This window comes from Panthera onca, chromosome D2 (assembly GCF_046562875.1).
Source record: "Panthera onca isolate mPanOnc1 chromosome D2, mPanOnc1 haplotype 2, whole genome shotgun sequence".
Lineage (NCBI taxonomy): Eukaryota > Metazoa > Chordata > Mammalia > Carnivora > Felidae > Panthera > Panthera onca.
Window position 1 is genome coordinate 44,212,246 of NC_138349.1, and position 25,590 is coordinate 44,237,835.

The following is a 25,590-nucleotide window of genomic DNA, read 5'->3' on the forward strand; positions in this document are numbered from 1 at the left end:
TCAACCAACTAAACTCTTACAAAGCCACACCATCACAAATCAACCAGGTACAAGGGACCTTAGACAATGGAATTCCATGACCACCTTTTATTTGCCAACCCTAAATCCATTTCTCTTACTGTTAACGTTCTTGGTTCTCTAAGATCCCCTTATCCCTACTAGGTTTCCAATATTTTCCCAAAAACACCACTTTCGTGCTATTCCCACCCCTTTGCCATGGTTACAATTGCCTGTGTGGATTAAACTTCATGATCTTCAAACAAAATTAACTTACTATGTGCTTTCTGGTCCTTGAAAAGTTTGCCATTTTCTATCTGACTCCAGGGTCCAACTGGCCTAGCCCACCTCATGTCTGGCTTTCCACCAAGGAGATGGTGGACAGACAAGAAAATGAGTGGCAGAAGCTTGGGAATGGGGGTTGTATCACTCCCTCTCAGCTGTCCTAAATGATTCTCTTTTCTCTTCCCCAGCAGAACCACAGGGAAGCCTTCTGTTGTCACTCATCATCTTTGGTTTGGAAAAAAAAAAACAGAACCATTTTGCATAATACATGGATGTCCCTAAATTATAAATATGCTGTGACTGCAGGTTTTCCTACTGCCTTTGTCTATACCTTAATATCAGCTTAAAAATTGTCTCCCCAGAATCAGGAGGATGAAAGACAAATTAGATGTGGCAAGACCAGAAGTCAGACCAAAAGAAGTAGCCATGTGTCCTGGACAGCTTCCATGATGTAGCAAAATACTCTACCCAGCTAGATTCTCCCACAGCTCATATGGGTCTATGTCTCCCCTTTTGTGTGCTGTCTCCCAGCTTCCTGCCTAGACCATCATGAATCTTGAGCCATGAACTTAACCTGGTGAAATGTTTAAAAAGGATTCTTATTTGACTTCAGTGGCTTTCTTTCCTAGAAGCCATCTTTTTATATGGCTATTTGATGGGTATGGATATTTGTTTGAAGTAAAAAATCTCATAGTATCGGATCATATTTGGGTTCAAAAAGAAAACAAAGCTACATTCTTAATACTCTTTGCCTTTAGTATTAGGTCAGAACAAACTAAAGCAAGGATAGATTTAGGAAAAAAGAATAGAGAGCTCATGGTAAGCGCTGGAAAATATAACTGTAGTTCTGACCTTCTTTAGTCCAGCAGTTTCCCCAAAGTTCCTGACATCCTCTTCTGTTCAATGCACTGATGCGGGCAAAGGCTCTGCTCATGAGTTTTCTCACCTCACATGTTGCATATCTCCTACCCTTGCTGATAAGTCAGGCTATAATTCTGCTGCCCCTGAATCTCTGGATTTTTTTTGGTTCAGGTCACAAAAAGACCCCAAAATTAGTCCCCAAAATTAGACCAATATTACGCAGTATCCAGACTCTGCCCACCGCCCCCACCCCCGCCACCGCTCATCACTGCTGTTACCTCTAAGGAATTAACATTACAAGCTCTTCTACAGTATCCCAACAGCTGACTCTTGGCAGTGACATGGTGCTTACATGCCCCCTGGCTCACTTTGTCAGTGAAAGTGATTATTCCAGCCAAGGAAACTGAGGCATACAGAGTTTTAAAATGTGTTTTGGAACACTTATCCTCCCTAACTCCCAGGAGAGAGTCCCATTCTGTTTTAAGATCATGTTCCCTCTTTGCTGAAGGGGCTTATTATGTTCATGAACTTCCTAGGCATATATTGTTTGTGTACACATTTTGCAATTTAATGTTAAACTTCCAGGGTACAGGGATTTGTTTTCTTTATTTTATATTCTACAGTACTTTGCAGACATTATGCGCTAAAACTTGGTTCTCAAGTTCAGTTGAATTGAAACTAGCACCATATCTTACATGCGTTTTAATGTAATATTCCAATTGTAATGTGTAAGCCTCCACTCATCAGTCAGTTCCCAGTTTTCCCAAGGCAGAAAATCTAACTTTTCCTTTATCCTGTGAAGTTCTAGGCATATAGTGGGTATGTAAGAATTCCTGGGTGAATCAAAATAAACAGAATCTTTATGAATATATTTGACGTCTTCCACAGAAGTTTGGTGGTAGTGGTGTGTGTGTGTGTGTGTGTGTTCCTTTCTTTTTCTTTTCTTTCTTTTTTTCTCTCTCTTTCTTTCTGTCTCTCCTTCTTTCTTTCTTTTGCATTAATAGGGAAAAATATATACTGATATTCCAACCATTTTCACTTAACTGTGATTCCCCACCCTCAACCCTTTGAGAATGAATGCAGCATATGTGATATGAAGAAAACAATCAGAATATTTTCTTCCTTAACAAGCCTTCTGCTCTAAAGATATGTATCCCTAGAAATTCATTTGTGTTTTTTCCTCCTGTCTCATAGGACCCATATAGGTCATGTGTTCTGCACAGTATTTGGGGTGGAGGAGATAAAGCTTCCGCTCATCTGTTCTGAGTCTTCCAGCATGGGAACTAACACTAGGGAGATTCAGTGTCCAACTCCATGCTTAATAAATGATAGCACAGGTATGCTGTTTAATTTCAAGTATCTGGAAGTTTCCATTTCTCTCTCTCTCTATCTCTCTGTCAGTGCCAAAATGTTCCATGTCTTTGGACAAAAGATGTTAATTCTGGCTTTTCCTAGGAATGTTAGAATGAGGCTAAGATTGTCTTTTGTTTGAGTTTTTCCACTGAAGAAGATGTAGTTTGATATTTCTTTGTATTATGGTCTTTCTTAGTGGTTTGGGTGGTGAACACAAGAGAATTATCATACCTATGTTGTAATTATCATATTTTATTGAGGTTAAAACAACTTTTGAAAAATTTTCCCTCTGTTTGAAGGGGATGTCTCACTTGAATGAGCCAACATACAAATAATTACCTGAGGCCAGGGATGATAAGCTAGGCCCCCCAGACACAACACTGAATATTATTTAATGATCAAATCATTGCTAACAGAACAAAGCTGACATGTGCAAGTAAGTTTGCATTCCATCACTGGAGATCATTCCTTGGGCAGTCATTATTTCCTCCCAGTAAGCTGCAGGGGAGAAGTTGTCAATGGATGATCCAAAAGGCACACACACAGAAGATTGGAGTTTTACCAAGGAAGAATTGCCTTGGTATAAGGATGCAAAAAGATCTATTCATGGGGCTCAGGTGGACAAGGAGGTTGATAGTAGTCAATAAGTCAATGCCAAAAAAGGTTGCAATTTAAGCAGGGTCATTGCATTCATAACCTCTAAGGTGTGGTGCATTCCTTGAACCCATTTGTTTTTTGAGTGCTCACTCTGGGCCACTGTGTGAACTGATAGAAAAACTATCCTGGGAAAAATAACATGAATTTTGTCATAGAAAAATGTTGCCACACGTACAACAGACATAAATTCCTTGCATATTATGGAATATGCAAAACGTTATTGCAAATTAAAAAAGCACCAGTACCAATTTGATAAGAAAAAAGAATAAGCAATTTTACTAAAATTTCTGTAAAAAGACATATCAAGAACTAAAAAATTATGAAAAAATATTGCACTTTGTTTATAGAAAAATAAACACAAAATGATTATTTATTGTCACATATCAGATAAAAGTATGAAAGAATTATAATGCCTACTGTTGCTAATGTCTTTCATTTACTGACTGAGGAGAGTTTGAATTCCTGTAAAATTTCCAGGTTGTAACTTTGCAATATCTACCTTAATTAAAAGTGCCTACATTGATGACCTGATGATTCAAATTTTAGAAATCTATCCTAAGAAATAGTGGTACAAATTGTAATGTTAGATGCATATGCTAGCACTGTTTGTAACACCAACAACAAAGGATAAGAGTCTAAATATCCATTAATAAGGAATGTGCATAGTAAAGCAAAGCATAATCACATGATGGAATATTACACGTATGTTTAAAATAGTAAGAACCGTTAAGTTTCCCAGGATCCACCTAACCCATGGGGGAGGAGAAGGAAAAAAAAAAAAAGGAGGTTAGAGTGGAAGAGAGCCAAAGCATAAGAGACTCTTCAAAACTGAGAACACACTGAGGGTTGATGGGGGGTGGGAGGGAGGGGAGGGTGGGTGATGGGTATTGAGGAGGGCACCTTTTGGGATGAGCACTGGGTGTTGTATGGAAACCAATTTGACAATAAATTTCATATATTGAAAAAATAAAAAATAAAAAATAAATGAAAAAATAAAAATTAAAAAAAATAATAAAATATTAAGAACCGTATAGGGCAAATCGTGTAAGCTATGCTCCATAAAAACAGACCAGAGTGACCAGCAGAATTGGTTGAACAGTTTGGTCTTTGCATTCCTGATATTCTACCATCCTCTGGGTTTGGGTTACACCCCTCAGGCACATGCTTTGAAACTCCCAGGAAAGCTTCTCCATGCCTACTGGTGAATATGTCTTGCCATCCATTCCACTTTCCATCAACACTGCTTCTCACACATGGAAGTAGCTATGCTACCTGTTCCTGAAAAGTATCTTGCCCTCTCTTGCCTTGGCTACTGCCCTATCCCAGTCCACATTATACCAATAAATAAAGTGAGGACCAGCTTTGGAGGCCTGGTGAATGGTTATCAAAGGAAGGCAAGGTCCAAGATCCAGGACAGTCATTCTTCACCTGGGACACTGAGATCTTTAAGATCCCCTTTTTTTGTGGACACTTTTACACTGTTACCATTTTTATACTTCTTGCTCAAACTATTGTTGAGGGAAAAGAGGGATGAAGGTGGAAATATGTGGGTCATGAGCTAACGCTTGCTTTCAGCCTATCCTTCATTGGGTTGGGGTATGGTCCAAATCCAAGCCTCCCAGGAGGTGTGACAAGCTCAGATTCAGTTCTGGAATTTGGTCATCTGTGGGCATCTAATATCATGGGGAAAGCACAGCCAGGGAGCGTGCAAGTGTTCATTCAAACAGATGGGACTATAGTGACCCTGATGATTCTCTCTGCTTTCATCAATTCAACACACCTAACTCTGGCATGATCCTTTATGAAGGTACAGAAGTGACCATAACAAACATGACGCCTGTCATCACAGAGCTTGCTGTCTTATAAAGGCGATGCATAATTCTGCTTCGGAACAGGACACTGGAAAGGATCAGGGCACATAACAGAATAAATACACACACATGTCACACACACACACACACACACACACGCATGCACAAACATGCTTGCCTCTTCTGACCACTCATTTTGAAACATTTTGTATTTTTTCTTAGAAAATGGGCCTCTGTAACCATGGAAATGGTTGTTGTTTTCAGCCCAAGGGGATACAGGATTGTGTGTTTAAGGAGATACTAAATAAGCTTTGTTTGCTACTTGTATAGAACTTCCAGCTCCAGGTCTTTACTACCGTCAATGCTCCCATAGGGCACGAGAGTGGCTAACAGGTGCCCTGCAGACCCTGGTCCTGCAAGTCCTTAAGTGCAGGTTAAAGCTGACTTCACCCTCTGTGCCCTGGTGGCTGATGCAGGTGTGGGGGTACCCAGTCCCCCCCACCTGTGAACAGACCATGCAGGACACAGGTGGGAGAAGGCAGCAGCCATTTCAAATCACAGCCCGCCGTCTCACTGCAGCTTGGAAGTTCACTTTGGCCCACAGAACAAGGGGAGCCCCCCCACAGGCTGGAGCTCTGGTTTCTGAGGAGCAAGGGATTCCTTTTCCTGGATGCTCTCTGGGGTCGATGCTGCGCCCTGCAAGATTGCCACAGGGCCCAAGAGATGATTGTCTGGGGAGGCCTGACTGGACAGGAGTTGAGACCGCTTGACCTGAAGTTAACCTTGTGTTTTTATCTTTCTCTCACTCTGTACTTTCTGATAAATCTAATAAATCTCCTCTTGTTTAAGTGACAGGCAGTTGAGATTGTTATTTTTGCTTCTGGCAAATCCTCAAAGGGGAAAAGCAACCGACTTGTCCCAGAAGGCAGGAAAAATAGGTTAAAAGAGAAGCAAAGCCTAATTCCTTAGCAGTGGACAGGGCTTAGCGGGAGGGTCCATCCTTCCGACTAGAGACCCCTCTATGGACCCAGGCAGACATGAGGACTCAAAAGGGGTATGTGGGCTCCTGGGTGGCTCCCAGTGCAGGAAGAGAGTGGAGGGCACACACAAATTTAAGCAGTCAGCAGCCATATGCAGCAGGTCACTGTGCATCCTTTTCTTGCTTCTTTTACCCTTTGAGGAGATTTTGATGGTTTGCCTGCCCAGCTCTCTGGTCTTTGCTGTATTGATGTGGATAATGGTAGAGAAGAAAATTGAAAGACCACCAGAAAGGCTAAGTTAATCTATATTGCAAAGGTCAGAAAGCTATGCATGATAGGAAAATAAATAAATAAATAAAATAAACCGTGGACCCAAAGAGGCAGAAGGGGAGAGAGTAAAGCACCAGCCTCAGCCATGATTACCCAGGGTTTATGGGAGTCTGTAGATGTGAGAGGAGAGCACGAGCAGCAGCTTCAGCCCCCTGTAAATGAAAGGGGAAGAGCCTGAGGAAAGGGATTTCAGAATTTGGGGTTTGGGTTAGCAAGTAATCCCCATGTAGTGCTTCTTAAAGAGCTGTCAATAAAGAATTCAATTGCTTCTGAGTGCTCTTTGGGTGTCCTACTAACTTCACCTCTGATCACAACTCCCTGTATTTTGGCCAGTTTTATGTGGATTACATGTGATTAAGCAAACATTGCTCAGCAGGTGCCTGAGACCCAGCAGTCTAAAAGGGCCTCCAGATACCCCATGCAGTCTGTACAGCTGATACCCGAATGTTCAGAAAAGCAGGGACTTTCTGTGACTTTCCCCCCTAGAGGCCCTCTGGGCATAGGACAGTTTTCCTCTGCCACCTTTGGCTTAATGCAGTGGCCATGCTCAGTTTCCAGCAGCCCCCACCCCCAAACAATCCATCAATAAATCCATTGTCTGTTTTCAAAATATACCCAGAATCTGACCACCCCTTCCAGCCTCTTACCACCACCATCACCTGGGTCCAAACCACTCCCAACTGTAGCCTGAATTCCTGCAAAAGCCCTCACTTGGCTCTCCCACTTCTGCTTCTGCCTTTGCCACACAGCAGCAGCATAAGCTTTCAAAATGTCAGTAGGATCATGCCATGCCTCCACTTAAAGCCAGTCAACAGCTTCCCAGCCCTAAATAAAACATCACATATGCACATTACACATATCCCCAGAACTTTCTTTCCCTCTTACTTTTTGCCTTTTACTTTTGTTGTATTATTTTTCACTGCACTAATAAAAAATAGAAATTATATATTTTCATGTTTCTTTGTTTTCTGTCTCCCCTTTAGAATGTAAGAATAGGAATTTGTCCTGTTTTGTCTTATCCCTTTATGCCTAGACGGACATATGTCTGATATATGATACATACTCAGTTAATCTTAGTGAAATTAATAAATGGATTATTTTTTCTGAGGTTTATGCTTCCTTCTCCCAGGCATATACCTTGCAATGAATATGGGTGTGAAATAGTGTGCTATCTATCCTTCCAAGTTGTCACTATTCCTGTATGCAAGCGTAATGTGTTTCTCTTCCCCAGGGATTCCAATTTGTCCTGGTGATTTGCCTGGCCAACAAGATATGAGGATAACTAAGTGATACCACTCATAAGCTGAAGTGTCAGGAGCCATGGTGTGGTTCCTCATTACTCTCTTCATATATAAAGAACACTCAATCGCTCATTTCAATAAAAATGAAGAGCTTCTTCATTTTTGGTCCTGCAATAAAGAAAATGTGGGACTTAGCCAAACTCTATCCACTAAAGACACCGGGGTATGAGTGAGAAATAAATGTTTTGTGTTGTGAGCCACTGAGACATGGGGACTGTTATGCAGCAGCATAAGGGAACCTCCACTTGGCTGATAAAGGTAGGGGAAATGGGATGTTCACTAGCCCATCGATGTTTCTGTCAGATGTTCTTGGTTTGGTGAGCGTGTGCTCTCTGGAATTAGTATATTTGTCCTGGATAGGAATTTGGGGATAATCTGCCACCTCTCTAGTCTGAAGGGTACAGGAAGAAGGGCCACTCTGCAACCTTAGCGATCCTGTACAGGTATAGTGTGGTCCCTTTACCTTTCCAGGATGTGAATCTGGGTCAGAGATGGATACGCTCATTCAAAATGCATTGGCTATAATTTCCAAACCTGCTGCTATCCCTTTCTCATTCTGAGAAAATGCGAGGTAAGGGAAGAGCCAACTGATGAGCTCCATGACCTAAGCCTGAACCCAGGTGCTATACTGAGGATTCAGAGTTGAATGGGAAATGCTCCCAACTTCTGAGCTGCACAAGAATGGAGTCATAACTAGAGTTTATGCCAGGTGGCATGGCAGCCATGGACCTCATCTGCCTGCTATTTTACGACCGAAGGATACATCCACCAACACTGAATGGTGCACAACCTCCCACAGGCAGTACTCCCAATCATGGGCCCCGGCTGTATGTGTGTGTGTGTGTGTGTGTGTGTGTGAACGTCCCCCTTGCCTGGGCTACCTCACAATGCAGACTGCCAGGATTTAGACTTGGAATTTCAACAGCTCCAATTCAAAACCCATGGGATTTCAGGGGTCTCTGTCCTAGAGGATGTCCACCCATCCCCCCAACTCCTTTTGGACTACAGAGGCTGAAGAGCAAGGCCAGCCGGGCGGCTGCAGCCCACGCTCTCTCTCGCCATTCCCGGAGGTCTGGTCGGCCTCAGACAGACGCTGGGGCAATGCTTTGCATTTCATTCTCAACACAGTGCGGCTTCTTTTCCAACAAAGGAATTTTCCATGGAGTGAAACCAAGTACATTTTGTGAATTAATGAGACAAGGAAGAAGGACTCGCGTTTCCTGTGGAGGCTCTGAGAAGGGCTGAGCTGCCCATGAAATATTTAGAGGCATTTTCCCAAAGTGGTGGGCCATAATGAATGGGTAAAATCCAGAGCTGTTTTTGAGAGCCCAGAGAGACTGAAACCCACAGTTGGGGCCTAGGTGTGATGTTTAACCTTTGCCGCCTGTGCTGCTATGCCTGCATGGGGCTTCAGTTCAGTACTCTCCAGGCTGTGAAATCCCCTGTCTTTAAAGTTGGATCATCTGTCTGTTGCAGTTACAACTCTGGACTGCAGACATGAGGGATTTGATCAGATCAGGCCGAGTGTACAGAGAACACACTAGATTGTGCTCATCATACATGGCTGTTTGTAAATTCTGAAGCAAATGCTTCAGAATGCTGTGAATTCTGTGAATGCTCAGATCTTGCAAGAGGGGTTGGTCCCTGACACCCCGGGGATGAGACACCCATAGTCACACAGAACTATCTCCAGGGATGAAAATCTGTCATAATATTCTAGTATCTAAGGAGCTTACAGCCAGGTCATCTATTCACAATCTCATTTGCTGTGCATAAAACTCACTTTGTTGCTCTTCTTACCAGCAGACCCAGAGTCCCACAGAGAATTGGATTAGATTAGAGTAAGCAGGAAAACCACGACATAAAACCATGATCTCTGCAAAGCTCTAAGTTGCAAACGATAGCCTCCAGGACAAGTGGGTGTCAGGTTCTACCCACACAATGTTTTCAGCAAAATTACACCATAATTTTTAAATAATTGGATATTCAGTTTAAATTCTGGAAACATGGCTATCCTTAAACCTTGAAAGATATGGTACTACTGGCCCTGGATTTTAACATGGCAACAGTTTCCCAGAGCTTCTAATTGTCAGGCTTCAAAGTAACGTGTGTTCTTCAGTTGAGCAAAGTTGCCACTGCTCCACTCCTTGGTATGTTATTCTAATCCCCATCTCTTGTGGTCATTTGAGTCTGTGACCTTAAAAACTGTGTTTCATGATAATAATGGCTAGCTGAAGATACTCAAAAATAAGCTCTACTTAATATCTAAGCTTCCTCCCATCAGGTGGGATGCAAGGCATATTGAGCCCTGGTCAGGATGCAGTCACCATCCTTCCCCTCTGTGCTATACCATTATTACCCCCCAAAAATGATGGCACTGCAGATCAGATTACAGTAAAACCTTGGTTTCTGAGCATAATTTGTTCTGGAAACATGCTTGTAATCCAAAGCACTCATATCAAAGCGGATTTCAAGAACCTTGGCTCAGTTGTGATCACCTGACATTAGGCATCACGTACTACTTGTACCGTAAGATATCACTCGTTTATCAAGTTAAAATTTATTAGAAATGTTTGCTTGTCTTGAGGAACACTCACAGAACAAGTTACTCACAATCCAAGGTTTTACTGCATCTTTTTATTACCCCATGAAGACTTTGATTGTTAGGAATCTCTGTCCTGTGGTGCTTATGATAGCAGAGGACTTCTCGGGACTTGAGTCTCATCTTCTGTCTTTGAGTAGTGGCCAGTCCCACGTGGGGCATTTTAAGAAGGAAATGTAGCAGTTCAGTTGATTGTTTCAGTGGTTGTCCCATATAACATCACACCCATCTGTGAATGACTGGCTCTCTTTCTTGAGCAGGAAGATCCCTATTGGGGAACTGGCGTGTCCCACTGACACACCAGTACCATACTATTCTCCATTTCAGGCTTGACTCTAGACATATAGAGCAGCAGCGTCTATATACCCTTATGGTAAAAAGCACGAGCGGGAAATAGCCTATCAGGTATCCACATGTTGGTGAACACACTCAGGATTGTCACTCCTTTCCCACCACCATGGGAAAAAGAGGGAAGAAAAGTTGTCATCACATTCTTGCCCTCTGAGACATTATGACTTGACACTTGGAAATGCATGAGGCAGGAAAAGTAGGCAATGGGTTTCCTCCCAAGGTCAGAGCAAGGAACATCAATGCTATCCTATTGCCAGACGTCACTGGACCCATAACTTGAAGATTCCAGCCCAGACTAACCTCTCACCTTTACAATACGCTGGGGACATGTCCAAAGAGAATGAATTCTCAGCAAACCACAGGATAGTTAACCCTGGGTCTGAAGTATTTCCTAATCCTGCCTACAACTTGATCACTAACCCAGGCTGTCATTGGTCTCTAACCCAAAACCTAGATGCATATTAACTAGAAGAGACTCTAACCTTGACTCTACATGCAGTCCCACAGGTTTCCTACAAATCCTGGGACTTAATCTAGCTGGCAGGTGACATCTTTAGCCTAGTATTTTCTTTTAAAACATCCATTTTTGAAATTGATAAAAAAAATTAACAGAATAAAATTTCCAAATAAAGGACATACATATCTATATAAAGAATCAGTTCATCATCTTTTTATTACCCTAATTTATTTGAGACAGGGAGCATACTACTGAAGAAGGAGAAAAAGGAGGGGGAGAAGATGGAGAAGGAGGGGGAGGGGAGTAAAATTAGAATGGAGGAGAAGAAGAGAAAGAAGAGGAAGGAGGGAAAGAGGGCGAAGAGAGGAGGAAGGGGAAGAAGAGGAGGAGGAGAAGGAAAAGAAGAAGAATTAGTATTATCTCCTAAGAAAGATAATTTCAGAAAGACAAAGGTTGAAGACCATTTCAACTCCTACCAGCCCACCCAGCTGCCAGCAAGGCTGACCTCACTATATGCAGGCTCAATCTGGACCCAACCTTGAGCCAAGCAGAACCTGGCTTAGAAGTAAATTGAGAACCCTCTTCCCATCATTCAGAAGGGCAAAAGCTAGTCTTCAACCTCCGCATCCATAACTGTTGAATGCAAGGAGCCAAATGTCCACTTGGACTTGATGCTGTTGCTACCTCAAAACCAAAACCATGATAGGAGGGATTCATCTACCAGAATGGCCCTCTGCCCTGCTCCTGTGTTCATGACATTACTCACTGGAACTAGAAGTCTTGAACTAACATTCATCTAGCCAGTGGAAGCCTTGGCCTTGCCAACTACTACTACCTAGGAATGGGTTTCACATCTGACCCCAATGCATCAATGTAGATAATCCTGGGATTCTACAAAAACTGGGATTTGCTCCTGTATTGAACAAGTGACTGCCCCTATAGATTATAAATTCTGATATATTAACCCCAATTAATTGAACTTGAGTTGAGATTTAGACGTTCCCTTATCTCCAACTCCCTGTTTCTTTCAGTCTCTACCCCTTTGATCCCAGCTCACTACCTTCTGTCTTGAGGATACTCCATCATGTCAACTGATTGGGCTAGCCTCGGTTACAGCAGGGCTGTGTTTCAGAATTTGAGTTGATTGGTTCCCAAGAATTCCTTTTTCTGTTATCTTCCTCATCAGAAATTTCTATGAATGTAGAAAAAACAGAATGAAATAGGTGATATTCTATTATTCGCTCTCTGAGAAAGAGTCCCTGTACATTTCATTATTATTTAAGATTCAGAAAAGTGCTGAGGATCAAACACCTCTCTTTATCCACAAATAACTATTTAAATGTAAATCAGATCTTATCACTCTTTTTTTCAAGGACCCTGGATCAGCTACCTGCTGCACTGAGAATATATAATCAAAACTTTGCACATGGACCACAGGCACTGCACGCTCTGGCCCTTATTTATCTCCTCCAGTCCACCCTTGCCATATCCCTTCTAGTGCTCCATGCTCCAGTACAGTCACTTTCTTCTTGATCTCAAAAGGCAATATACATTTTCCCTTTTCTGGACTTTCATCCCCATAGACCTTGTATCTCTGTCTAGATCACTGTTCTCATGTCTCCTCGTATCACTCCATTCTCAGCTTCATAACAAGGCATTTTCTGCTGATCCTTCTGGAATAGGTCATATTAATCCTCATCATTGCACTCTACAAGTTTTTATCATTACCAGAATTAGTAACTTCACAGTAATTATTTTTTATTTGTGTATTGTATGTTTTTCTAATAAGACTACCCAGAAGATAGAGATCACACCTTCTTTGTGTACCAATATATCTTCATTACTTGGCACATCGTAAAAATTCAATATGCATTTTTGGATATATGAACAAATTAGTGAATGAATAAAATGATTGGTAGTGCTGAATTAAATCTCATTTTCTGATATTGAATTTTAGAGATACCATAAATCTATATACGAGTACAGACGCAAAGAATCCTAGAATGTTTTCTTTCCATTCTCTGCCATTTCATGCCTGAAATTATTTTGTCCACTGAGCTTTGTGTGAGTCCCAATTGTTGTGTGCTGTCACTTGTTTTCATCTACACAGGAGTAATATCTTCTCTTTGATCTCTCAACTGGAGTCTTAGAAGTACAACTGTAGTGCTATCTCCTTCAAGCTGTCTTGAGACACTGGTGACTACTGGGATGGGCTGCCCAGCTTTGGATCTCAGAATGATTACAAGGGGAAATGTCTACAGCTTCCCTACTGCCACAGGCTTGATTTTTCATTTAGTTGAGGTTTCCTCTGTGGGCTTGAGAAGATATCAAAATAGCACTTTAGAGAGATCAAGACCAAAAAAAATATAAATGGCAAATAATTTCCTCCAAACGTCACTGGGATCCTACGAAGCATTGAAGAGCAGTGGAGACCAGAGCTTTGGCATTTGACACTACCTATGGGAAGCTTATTCAAAATTTATCCTTTAAAGATAAGTATACACTCATCTGTCAAGGGAGAATAATACTATTAACATTTGGAATTGTTTTGAATATAAAAAGAGATAGGACATCCAAACCAACATCTCACTCAAAAAGATATTAATTTCACTCCTTTTATGGTCTTTAAAGCTCACTCTTCATCTCCAGTTGTAAAAGGAGTAGAGGTCTTTGGGAAATTTCTAGTCCTGCCTGTGTAGTGACCCAAGATAGGCAAGTCTCTAAAGCATTACAGAAAACAATCTCTCCCATTGTGGAGAAACTGAGCCTTTTAATACTACGTAGAGAGTGTTTAAATAATACTTAGTAGGACAACTTCTGAAAATAAAACACAAATAAAACCATCTTTGTCACAAGCTTTATCTTCCCTCTCTCTACCCACAGTGACTTGAAGGATCTGCCCAGTTCTATTCATTAATTTCCAGAATATTCATGGAAACAACCTTAGACAATGTTTTGACTGTAGGTACCAACCTTAGTCAATGTTTTCTACAAATCTACTGTTGATGAAATGAGTGCTTTCTCTTTTGTTTCCATATTTGATGTAAAGCCCTCTTGGTTAGATCCTCCAAGGTGATTGGAAGTGGGAGACAAAGAGAACTTCTTGACCTGTTGGTGCTCACGTTCTTTCTGAAAGAGAACACACCCACATGGAAGCCTCAGCCATCCTCCTAGCTCCATGGTCAACTTCCATCTTGCCTCTGTGTATCTTTCTTGGAGTCTCAGTTGCCTTCTTCCGTTATATTTTCAGTAGTGGATTTTCTGGCACTTCTTGGCTTGCCTGGAGATTCCAATCTTTGTCATTTTTGAAATATACTATATTTCCCAAAGTTGACTGCAACACTCTCACCCCACATCCGTTTCTCTGACCTCGCCTTTCCATTGTCATGAAGTAGATTCTAATTCAATGTCCTTTACATCTGGGCAAGAATGTGGCTCACATGGAACCAATATAATGTGGCAGAGGTGATGTTGTGTTGCTTCTAAATCATCAAAGGTGATGCAGCCTCCATTTCATGAGTTGGGACATTGACTTTTGGAGGCTGAATCTTTGTGTAAAATGTCCACCTATCCTGAGATCAACATAATGGGAAGGCCATGTGTAGGCACTCCAGTTCAATGATCTCCCAGAAGAAAACCAACTATAACTACCAGTCTTGTGAGTGAACTGTTTTTCAGATGAGGCAGATTCTGCAGCCCCAGGCAACATTTGACTGCACCTACAAGAAAGAACCTAATATGAGCCCTTTCCAAATATCTGCCTCACAAAATTGTGAGAAAAATTAAAAGGTAGTCTTAATTTACTAAGTTTCAGGGTACTTTGTAGTAACTAGAATAATTTTATATGGGCCATAGTAAACAGATTTTCTTGGCACATTCGTTTACCTGGATTAACTCTATTTCTTTTGTCATATACCCCAGGGAAAATTAGAGTTAAATAGAGTTCTCATATGAAGCTTTCATCTTGTGTGCCTGGAATTAAACTTTCATATTGAGCTGCCATTGGAGATATGAAGCATGTATGGCCATAGCACAATTACATTGGAATGTAGATTAGATAAGTTATTCAGGAACATTACCATCCATTTTTGATAGCAAATCCTTTTTCCTTTATTGAGAAGACTATCCGGCTTTCTCACTTCAGAAGGCTTTGGGCCATAGTCCCTGGTGGTTGAGAAAGGTGTTTTGAAGATTCAAGCATCTCTAGGTTTTGCAGAGTCTTAGCAAGAAGAGATTACCAGAAGCTTATTTATAACTATGTAGAATGTCACCAAAGATAGGCTTCTGAATGAAAAACAAAAAAGGAAGCCCAGCTTTTTGATTCGTTACATCTGCAAGCTACAGAGAGAGCGCCCATGAGCCTCTCTCACATCTGAATGTAGACTGCTCTCTGGCATCTGGGAAAGAAGAAAAAGTAAGAGACATGGGGAATAAAAGTTTCTGCACATTTAATGTTCATCTGAGTACTGTGATCACCATATCATCTTAACTCTAAGGACAAACATAAACAGACTAGGACTCTGATATAGAAAATAGGAATTGTGTCCTACTGCTCCTATTAAAGTTAAGTACTCAATGCAATCAGTGAAAATATGGCCAAGGGCATACATGAATTGCAACAACAAACTCAAAATACATTTATAATTAGATCACAACAAAAGAATAATTCTATAATAATATACAGAGGTAGGCCAGAGTAAGGATTTATGTTGTAAATTCAAGGCATTTGAAAATGTTTCTTGGTAGATAAATTTAGTACTACTGAGACTTCTTAATTGTGGAGAAGTGAGAAAATACCATTCAGGAACGCAACCAGAAATCATGGATTTAATACATGTCCTGAATGTCTTTTCCTTAAATTCCACTGAAACATGTATAAAACCTTCTGAAGCAAACAAATAAGCAAAACCTTCTTGAATTTCAAGGATGATTAACAAAATATATGGCCTGACTCATATTTAAATATGACTCTCCAAATACTACTATCTTGCTGGCAAATGGTTTTCACATAGCATCTTCACCTAAGAAGGCCTTGAATTACAATCATATTAAGGACACTGTACTATCAACTAAACAGCTGGAACTCTATTTAAAAGTATAACAAAATGATGAACTCTCTATATTAACTATATATAAGGATAGAAAACAAGATTCGAAAATAGGTAGTTTCAAATGAAGTTTGATTATTAATGAGATGTTAACCCCTCTTCATTCAAGCAGACAGACTGTGTGTTGATTGCGTTGGGAAAAGAATGTGATGAGATGATACACTGGGAATGAATTAGGGCCAACATCTTGGCTTTGGTTTGCAATAGCATTAGTCTTAGGTGGTGTAGCAGAGTCTGTGCATAAACATCATATATGGAAGAAACATGATGGGAGATAGTAGTCTCCTACAAAAAGCCTCATAGGCCAAAGGGCAGTTAGGAGTTAGAAAGGGATGGAAGGGATACTATGAGAGCAGAGGGACTAGTGGAAACCTGAAAGAGAAGTAGTAACTGAAAGAGCCCAGTAGTTCCCTATTCCATTATACTCTATTTCACCCTAGAAGTAAATTGCTCTCCCAGCTCTGGACTCTGATGGGAAAAATCTTCCTTTTACACCTATAATATCCTTTCCATGCAGCTAAGTAGGTTTTTGACTTTCTTGTTACCCACAGAAAGTTGAGGGCCCAGAATTCTTTTTGCAATATGAACAATCACAATCCCTTTTAATTCAAACTGTAAGTGCTTTAGGCAGTATAACTATTTTGATAACTTCATGGGTTTCCTATGTATCTGACTACATTCAGGGAAACCATACCCACAATTCTTTTTGAGATAGGCTTCTCTCTTCTTTGGCATGTCAGAGTACTGTGTAATAACATTATAACATGGGGTACATGAATGGCTCAGCCGGTTAAGCGTCCAACTTCAGCTTAGGTCATGATCTCATGGTTGGTGAGTTTGAGCCCCATAATGGCCTCTCTGCTGTCAGTGCTAGAGCCAGCTTCAGATCCTCTGTTTCCCTCTCCCTTTGTCCCTCCCCTGCCTGTTCTCTCCCTCTCTCTCTCTCTTTCTTTCTCTCTCTCTCTCTCTCTCTCTCTTTCTCTCAAAAATAAATCAACATTTGGGGCACCTGGGTGGCTCAGTCAGTTAAGCGCCTGACTTCACTTCAGGTTATGATCTCATGGTTCATGGGTTCAAGCCCTGCATCAGGTTCAGCACTGACAGCACAGAGCCTGCTTAGGATTCTCTATCTCACTCTCTCTGCCCCTCAGCTGCTCATTCTCTCTCTCAAATAAATAAATAAACTTGAAAAACAAAGCAAAATAAAAAATAAATAAACATTTAAAAAATAACACTATAAGAAATCTTGGAAGCTCTTTGGTATAGCTGAATGGATCACTAGGCACCATCTTATCTATCTGTGATCTTAACATAGGGTCTCAACATCATTTATTTGATCTCTACATTTAGGTCTTTCCTCACCTTATTTTGCTGCCTGAATAAACCAGAAATCAAAAACAGTTTTATTTTAATGTTCATTTATTTTTGAGAGAGACAGAGCATAAAAAGGGGAGGGGCAGAGACAGAGACACAAACAGAATCCAAAGCAGGCTCCAGGCTCTGAGCTGTCAGCACAGAGCTCCACATGGAGCACGAACTCATGAACCATGAGATCATGACCTGAGCCAAAGTCAGACACTTAACTGACTGAGCCACCCAGGCACTCTTGAAACAGTTTTATTTTAAAACCCAACAAGAACTCTCGATTTCTTCTAAATTCTTGTAGACTAATTTGCTTCTTCTCTCATCGCTCTTCCTATAACTTACCTTATGCAGCTAAAATAAGGTAATTGATACTTTCTGCATTCTGCTTTACTGAGACTATACAGCTAAATATACTTAGTGAAGTATGTTTTCTATCTTCTAATTACCAAAAGTAATAGTTCTGACTATTTTTATGCTGCTATATGGCATGTATCACCTTACTACAGCTTGTTATAGCCTCCTGTTATTAAATTCCTTAATCTCCAATAATGGTTCATCTATAACTTCTCCAGCCATCCCCACCTGGTCTCATGTCACTTTGTTTAGCTTCCACCTATCAACCAATCCCCAAAAGAATGCTAAATATGTTTGTATTATGGTAGCCACCTCTATCTAGATACCAATTGTTGTAAAAGTTAGCTTTTTTACATAATAAACCACTATGAAACTTAAGTGCCTAAAGCAACAAATAACCATTTTTTTTCACAATTCTCTTCTTAGGTAGTTGGGGCTCCATGGACAAACATCTGAAGGCTGTATTACCATCAACTGGGGTGATAATTGCCATGGCTCCCATCATTGAGCAAAATACCCCAGGCTCAATCACATGGCGAATGGTAGTGACTATAAAAGAGAGGACGTGTCAGTGTACAAGTACTTTTCAGATCTCTGTTTGTGTCATGGTTTTTAATGTTCCATTAGCCAAAGAGACTAATATGGCCAACGCTGGATTCAAGGATACAAAACCATTAGCGAAAGAAACTCAGATGGTTGGGGCGCCTGGGTGACTCAGTCGGTTAAGCATCTGACTTCGACTCAGATCATGATCTCGCAGTCCCGTGAGTTCAAGCCCCACCATCGGGCTCTGTGCTGACAGCTCAGAGCCTGGTGCCTGCTTCCATTTCTGTATCTTCCTCTCTCTCTCTGTGACCCTCCCAAGCTTGCACTCTGTCTCGCTCTCAAAAATAAACATTAAAAAAAAAAAAAAAAACAACTCATATGGTCAGCACTGGATTTAAAGATACAAAACCATTAGCCAAAGAAATTCATAGGACCAACCCTGGATTCAAGGATACAAAATAGGCTACATTTCTGAGTGGGAAGAGCTTCTAACTCACACTAAAATAATCATTACTACAGAGATAAGAAAATATGTGGCCATCTACACTGTATTATAAACCCATAACAATTGAAATAATATTATTCTTCATAAAGAACAAAATCTAAATTAATAAAGAATACAGGATTCAGAACTAGATCCAAATATGAAAACTAGATCAACTTACTTCTATTAAAAGGAACAAGGAATTAGCTGAATTTTGATCAATCTTCTCATCCAGAACAACTGGAAAATCTTGGCAAAATATATAAAAATCTGCTTGGTGGAATGAGACAATTACCAAGACCATCATGTTTTGTTAGTTTGATAATCTAGAGAATAAAGAAGCACATAGAGGAAAAGAAATACATGTCATCCAGATCCTTGCATTACCTTTCCAAGTTTTTATATATAATGATTGAATCTATATGAAAAATAACTTGGCATCCAAAAGAAGGACGAAAAACCAAGAGAATAAATAGGTACTCAGAATATTCTAATATGAATGTTGTTAGGCAAGCTTTATACTAATTTTGGTTAACATGACTTAGAAATTAAAAAAAAACAAGATGGAGATATTGACAGATAACTGATAATGCAAAAAAATAAATAAATGAAAATATAATCAATATATATAAACTAAAAATTCTGAATACAACAAATAGGATTGTTGTCAGATTAGACACAGTGAAGATAGAATTAAGGAAAAAGAATACAGATCAACAGAAAATATGATGCACTACTATTCAAAAGAATGGAAAATAAAGAATAAGAAGCATATAGTAAAAGTGAAAAGGTTTAAACAAAAGTATAATTATGATCCTAGAAAGAGATGAGAGAAAATCAGACAGTAGCCATATATAAAGGGTTGACTTCTAAGAATTTTCTAAAATCTGTGAAAGACATCAAGATATAGATTTAAAAATCATTACAAATATAACCAGAATAAACATAAACAAAACCACACTAGAACACATGATAATAAAGCAGGAAAACAGGAAAATAGAATAATTAAAATCAGCCAGATAAGAAAGACTCTTTACTTCCAAGAGAATGAAATAAGAATGACTGCTGACTTCAAATATATAGTAATATTCTTCTAGATATCCCAAGGGCAAAAGAATTAAGACGAGAACTTTTTAAAAATTAAATTGAATGGTAATAAAAGTAGGTGTATTAATATATATGCTTTTTAAAAGTTGCAATTATAGGACAACATATAGCTATAAATGTACAAAATAAATGCTTTCAGTGTATTTTTAAAAATTTTTTAACATTTATTTATTTTGGAGAGACAGAGATAAAGCATAGATGGGGGGAGGATCAGAGAACGAAGGAGACACAGAATCCGAACCAGGTTCAAGGCTCTGAGCTGTTAGCACAGGACCCGACACGGGGCTCGAACCCTGATGCATGAGTCATGACCTAAGCTGAAATCAAGAGTCAGATGCTTAACTGACCGAGCCACCCAGGTGTCCCCCAAACTTTGTGAGTTTTAATAAATGTCACATATCCTATGGATTAAGGTAGTATTATAATATCGTACAAAATAGTTTCACCATCCTATAAATCGCCCTTATTGCACCCTGAAACACTAGCAACCACTGATCTCTTTGCCATCTCTAGAGTTTTCCTTTGGTACGCTGTCAGGTAAATAGTATTGTACAGTATGTAACCTTTTCAAACTTCTTCTTTAACTGGGTAATAGTAATTTAAGATTCATCCATGTTTTGGCATAACTTGATAGTCCATTTTAAGTTTATTTATTTATTTTGAGAGAGAGGGAGGGAGGGAAGGAGAGAGAGAGAGAGAGAGAAAGCACGGGAGGGGCAGAGAGAGAGGAAGAGAAAGAATCCCAAGCAGGCACTGACAGAGCACAACCCAACGTGGGGCTGGATCCCAGGAACCAGGAGATCATGACCTGAGCCAAAATCAAGAGTCAGACGCTTAACCAATTGATCCACCCAGGTGCCCCATGGCCCATTTATTTTTATCACTGAACAGTATTCCATTGTATGAATGTGCCACAATCTGTTTATCCATTCGCTATTGACAAACATCTTGGTTGCATCCGGTTTTGGGTGATGACGAATAAAGCTGTTAAAAATATTTGTATGCAGATTTTGTGTGTGTGTGGACATAAGGCTTTAACACATTTGCGTAAATATCTAGGAGCATGATTGTTGGATTGTATAGTAATAATATACTTAGCTCTATAAGAAACTGTTCAACTGTCTTCCACTCCCACTATCAAGGAATAAGAGTTCCTGTTGTTCTATGTACTCCATTGCATTTGGTTTTGTCAGGTTTTTTAATATTAGCCATTTTAGTAGGTGTAAGTAGTACACGATGGTTCTTTAACATTTTTTTAATGTTTATTTATTTTTGAGACAGAGAAAAACAGAGCATGAATGGGGGAGGGTCAGAGAGAGGGACGCACAGAATCTGAAGCAGGCTCCAGGCTCTAAGCTCTCAGCACAGAGCCCGATGCAGGTCCCAAACTCACGGACTGTGAGTTCATGACCTAAGCCGAAGTCGGATGCTTCACCAACCGAGCCACCCAGGCGCCCCCACAATGGTTCTTTTAATTTGAAATCCCCTAATAATATAATATTGAGCATATTTTTATGTGCTCAATTACCATCTGTATATCTTCTCTGATTAGGTATCTGCTCAGATCTTGTACCCATTTTTTAAATGAGCTGTTTGTTTTCATATTGTTGAGTTTAAGAGTTATTTGTATATTTTGGACACACATTCTTTATCAGATGTTTTACAACATATTGTCTGGAAGAAATATTTTCTTCCAGTCTGTGTTGTGTCTTTTCATTCTCTTAAAAAAGATTTTCACAGAGCAGAAAGTCTGAATTTTAATAAAGCCAAATTATCAATAGTTTTCTTTCAAACATAGTGCTTTTAGAATTGTAACCTAAAGGGGCGCCTGGGTGGCGCAGTCGGTTAAGCGTCCGACTTCAGCCAGGTCACGATCTCGAGGTCCGTGAGTTCGAGCCCCGCGTCAGGCTCTGGGCTGATGGCTCGGAGCCTGGAGCCTGTTTCCGATTCTGTTTCTCCCTCTCTCTCTGCCCCTCCCCCGTTCATGCTCTGTCTCTCTCTGTCTGTCCCAAAAATAAATAAAAAACGTTGAGAAAAAAAAAAATAAAAAAGAATTGTAACCTAAAAACTAATCAGCAGACCCAAGGTCACCTACATTTTCTCCGCACTTTTTAATGAAGGGTTTTATTGAAATACAACATACAGCCTGAGGTACACCAATCTTAAGTTCCAGCTTAATGAATTAGTACAGAGTGAACATATCAACTTACTTAGAAACTAGATTTTAAAAACAAACTACAACCTGGGGTCAAATCTTGCCTGCCACCTGTTATTATACAGCTTGCAATTTAAGAATTGTTTTTTGTGGTTTTGTTTTGTTTTGTTTTGTTTTTTTTAAGGGCACCTGGGTGGCTTAGTCGGTTAAGCTTCTGACCGGCTCAGGTCATGATCTCACAGCTTATGGGTTCAAGCCCCACATCGGGCTCTCTGTTGACAGCTCAGAGCCTGGAGCCTGCTTCGGATTCTGTGTCTCCCTCTCTCTCTATCCCTCCCCCACTCATGCTCTATCTCTCTCTCAAAAATAAATAAAGATTTTTAAAAACCTTTAAAAATAATAAGTAGTTGTTTCAGAACATCAGAAAGAGAATTATATAATTCACAAAATCCACATGAAAATTATATGCAATTCAAATTCTAATGTTCATAAATATTCACACTCATTATAATTCACATATAGATGTGAATATATAAAAGGATATATCAATGTATAGAATTCACACTAATTTCATATATATTTATAGGCTATAGCTGCTATTATAGTAAATGCCAGAGTTGAGTTGTTGCAACAGACATCAAATAACTCACAAAGTTTAAAATATTTACTATCTGGTCCTTTACAGAAAAAGTTGCCAACCCACTATAGAATATTACCAGCACCTCAAAAATCCCCCTCATGGCCACTCATGTCATTACACCTCCAAAAATAATGACTATTCTGACTTTCATCACCATAGATTATTTTTGAGTCTTTTTGCACATTGTATGAATAAGAAACATATAACATTTACTGTTGTGTCTTATCTCTTTTACTCAATGTTTTGTCTATCATATATATTAGTATTTTTGTACATAGCTGTAATCTTTTAATATATATTACATTTATCATCCATTCCACTGTTGATGGATATTTGCATCTTATCAGTTTGAGGCTACTGTGATTAATGTTGGTAGGAATGCTTGTTCATGTCTTATTCATTGTCTATATGCATACTGGTACATACACATTTCTGTTGGATACAAACCTACACGTGGAACGGCTAGGTCAAAGGGTATAGAAGCCTTGGTAGATTAGCTTTAGTAGATTTTATCAAAGATTTCTCTTTTTTTTTCTTTTTTTGTTCAAACGTTTATTTATTTTTGAAAGAGAGAGATCAGGGAGGGACAGAGAGAGAGGGATACATAGGATCCAAAGCAGGCTCCAAGCTCTCAGTGCAGAGCCCAATAAAGGGCTTGAACCCACAAATGGTGAGATCATGACATGAGCCTAAGTCAGATGCTTAACCGACTGAGCCACCCAGGTGCCCCATAAAAACTTTTCTAAAGTATTTTATAAATACCTATGTCCACCAACACTGCATTCACATGCCAGTTACTTAATATTTTACTAACGCTTGTACTATGAGTTTGTTTTCCTATTTTAGATTCACAGGTACCACATATAATATACAAATTTGCCAATTTAGGTTGATGCCTAAAATTATATCTCCTCGATGACTGAGGATATTGTTCACTTTTTCCTACACTTATTGGTGTTTAGAAGCCTTCTTTTCCAACATGTTGTTTTCAAACTTACAGTATTTATAGCATTCAACCCCTTTTTAAAAATATATATCTTTATGCATATATGTGAATGTATATAAATTCTATCTATCTATCTATCTATCTATCTATCTATCTATCTATCATCTAGTTGAAACATGTGGGAGATACATTAAAAACAAATATGTTATGCTACCCTGTTTTTTATTCTCTTCCTTGTAGTGTATTTTGAAATCCAGAATTCTTAAGTAAATGAATCTACTTCAATCTTTTCCTTCATGGTTAGTGCTGTCCATGTCCTGTTTAAGAAATACTGACTTTCCTAATGGTGCTGAAGACATCTCTATGTTGTCTTCCAAAGTATTTTCATATTTGGTCTGTAATCCACCCATAATTATTTTTTAAATGGTGCAATAGAGGTTTTTCATTTGGATCTTATCTGTTTCATCATCATTTAAGGAATTGAGTCATATTATATCTGAATTCTCCATTCTGTCCCCTTGGTGCATTTCTTTACCTTTGCTCAATACTACAGTCTTTAGTTATTGTAGCTTTATAATCATAGTTGGTTTCTGGTAACACAAAGGGTCCAGGTTTATGTTTCTTCTTCAAAAGAAACATAAATCTTTACCTATTTTGATTCATTTATATTTCCATATCAGTTTTAGAATCAACTTGTCAATTTCAACTAAAACGCTTGGTGATTTATGCTGACAATTTTGATTATTTTCACTGATTGATTAGTGATAGAATCTATAGGTATATATAGGGAAATGACATTCTTCCAGTCCATAACATGGCATATTCCTCTCTTACTTGTTTTATTCAATTTCTCTCAGCAGTTTTTACTGTTTTTGTAGAGTGATTTTGCATATAGCTTATAACATTTATTCCTAGATATTTGATATTTTTGATGCTAAATGATATCTTTTACATTTTTGCTTGCAAATAATTTTAGTAGTATATAGAAATTGACTGTATATGCCCTTTGTGTCCAACAACGTGGATGAACAATTCATACATTTCAACAATTTATCTATAGATTATTTTCAATTTTCCATATGCACAGAAATAATAACAAATGCATTTTTTCCTTTTCAATTTGTATACATCTTGGTTCTTTCTTTGTCTAATTGTAGTGGCTAAGAACTTCAGTACAATGGTGAATACAAGTAGAGATAGCAGACACCCTTGAAAAAAAACTTTACATTGTATTTCTTATTATCATTTTAATAATTGTAGACTCTACAGTAATATACTCTTTTTCATTCTTGATATAAACCTTCTCTATGCTTATATTTGGTCTTGCCAGAAGAATATGTATCTAAATAATGCTTTTGAGAGAATATTATTTGGTTTTATTGATTTTTATTCAGGTATTATTCAAGTATTATCATGACTTCTCATGATGCAAGCTTAGGAAATCTATTTTCAGTCTTCTTATTCTATAATATATCAACTCAGGCTATAAGTTTTCCTCTAAGCACAGCTTTAGCTGCAACCCACAACTTTTGCTATATTTCCATCATTATTTGAACCCATATATTTTCTAATTTCCATTGTGATTTTTTTTTTTGGCCCATGTTTTATTTAGGTATACTTTGCTGTATACTCAAGTATTTACAGATTTATTTCTAGATGGATTCCACTTTGGTCAGAGAATATATTCTGTATGATTTCAAATATGCAATTTGTGGAGGTGGCTTTAAAGCCATCATACAGTTTATTTTGGTAGTATAGCTCGACTGGTTTACTATCCTCTTATTAGTTACTGTAAAAGAGATTCTATAATCTCCAACTATGATTTTTGATTTGTTGATATCCTTGTACACATATCATTTTGCTTTATGTATATATTTAAGCTTATGTTACTAATCTTATT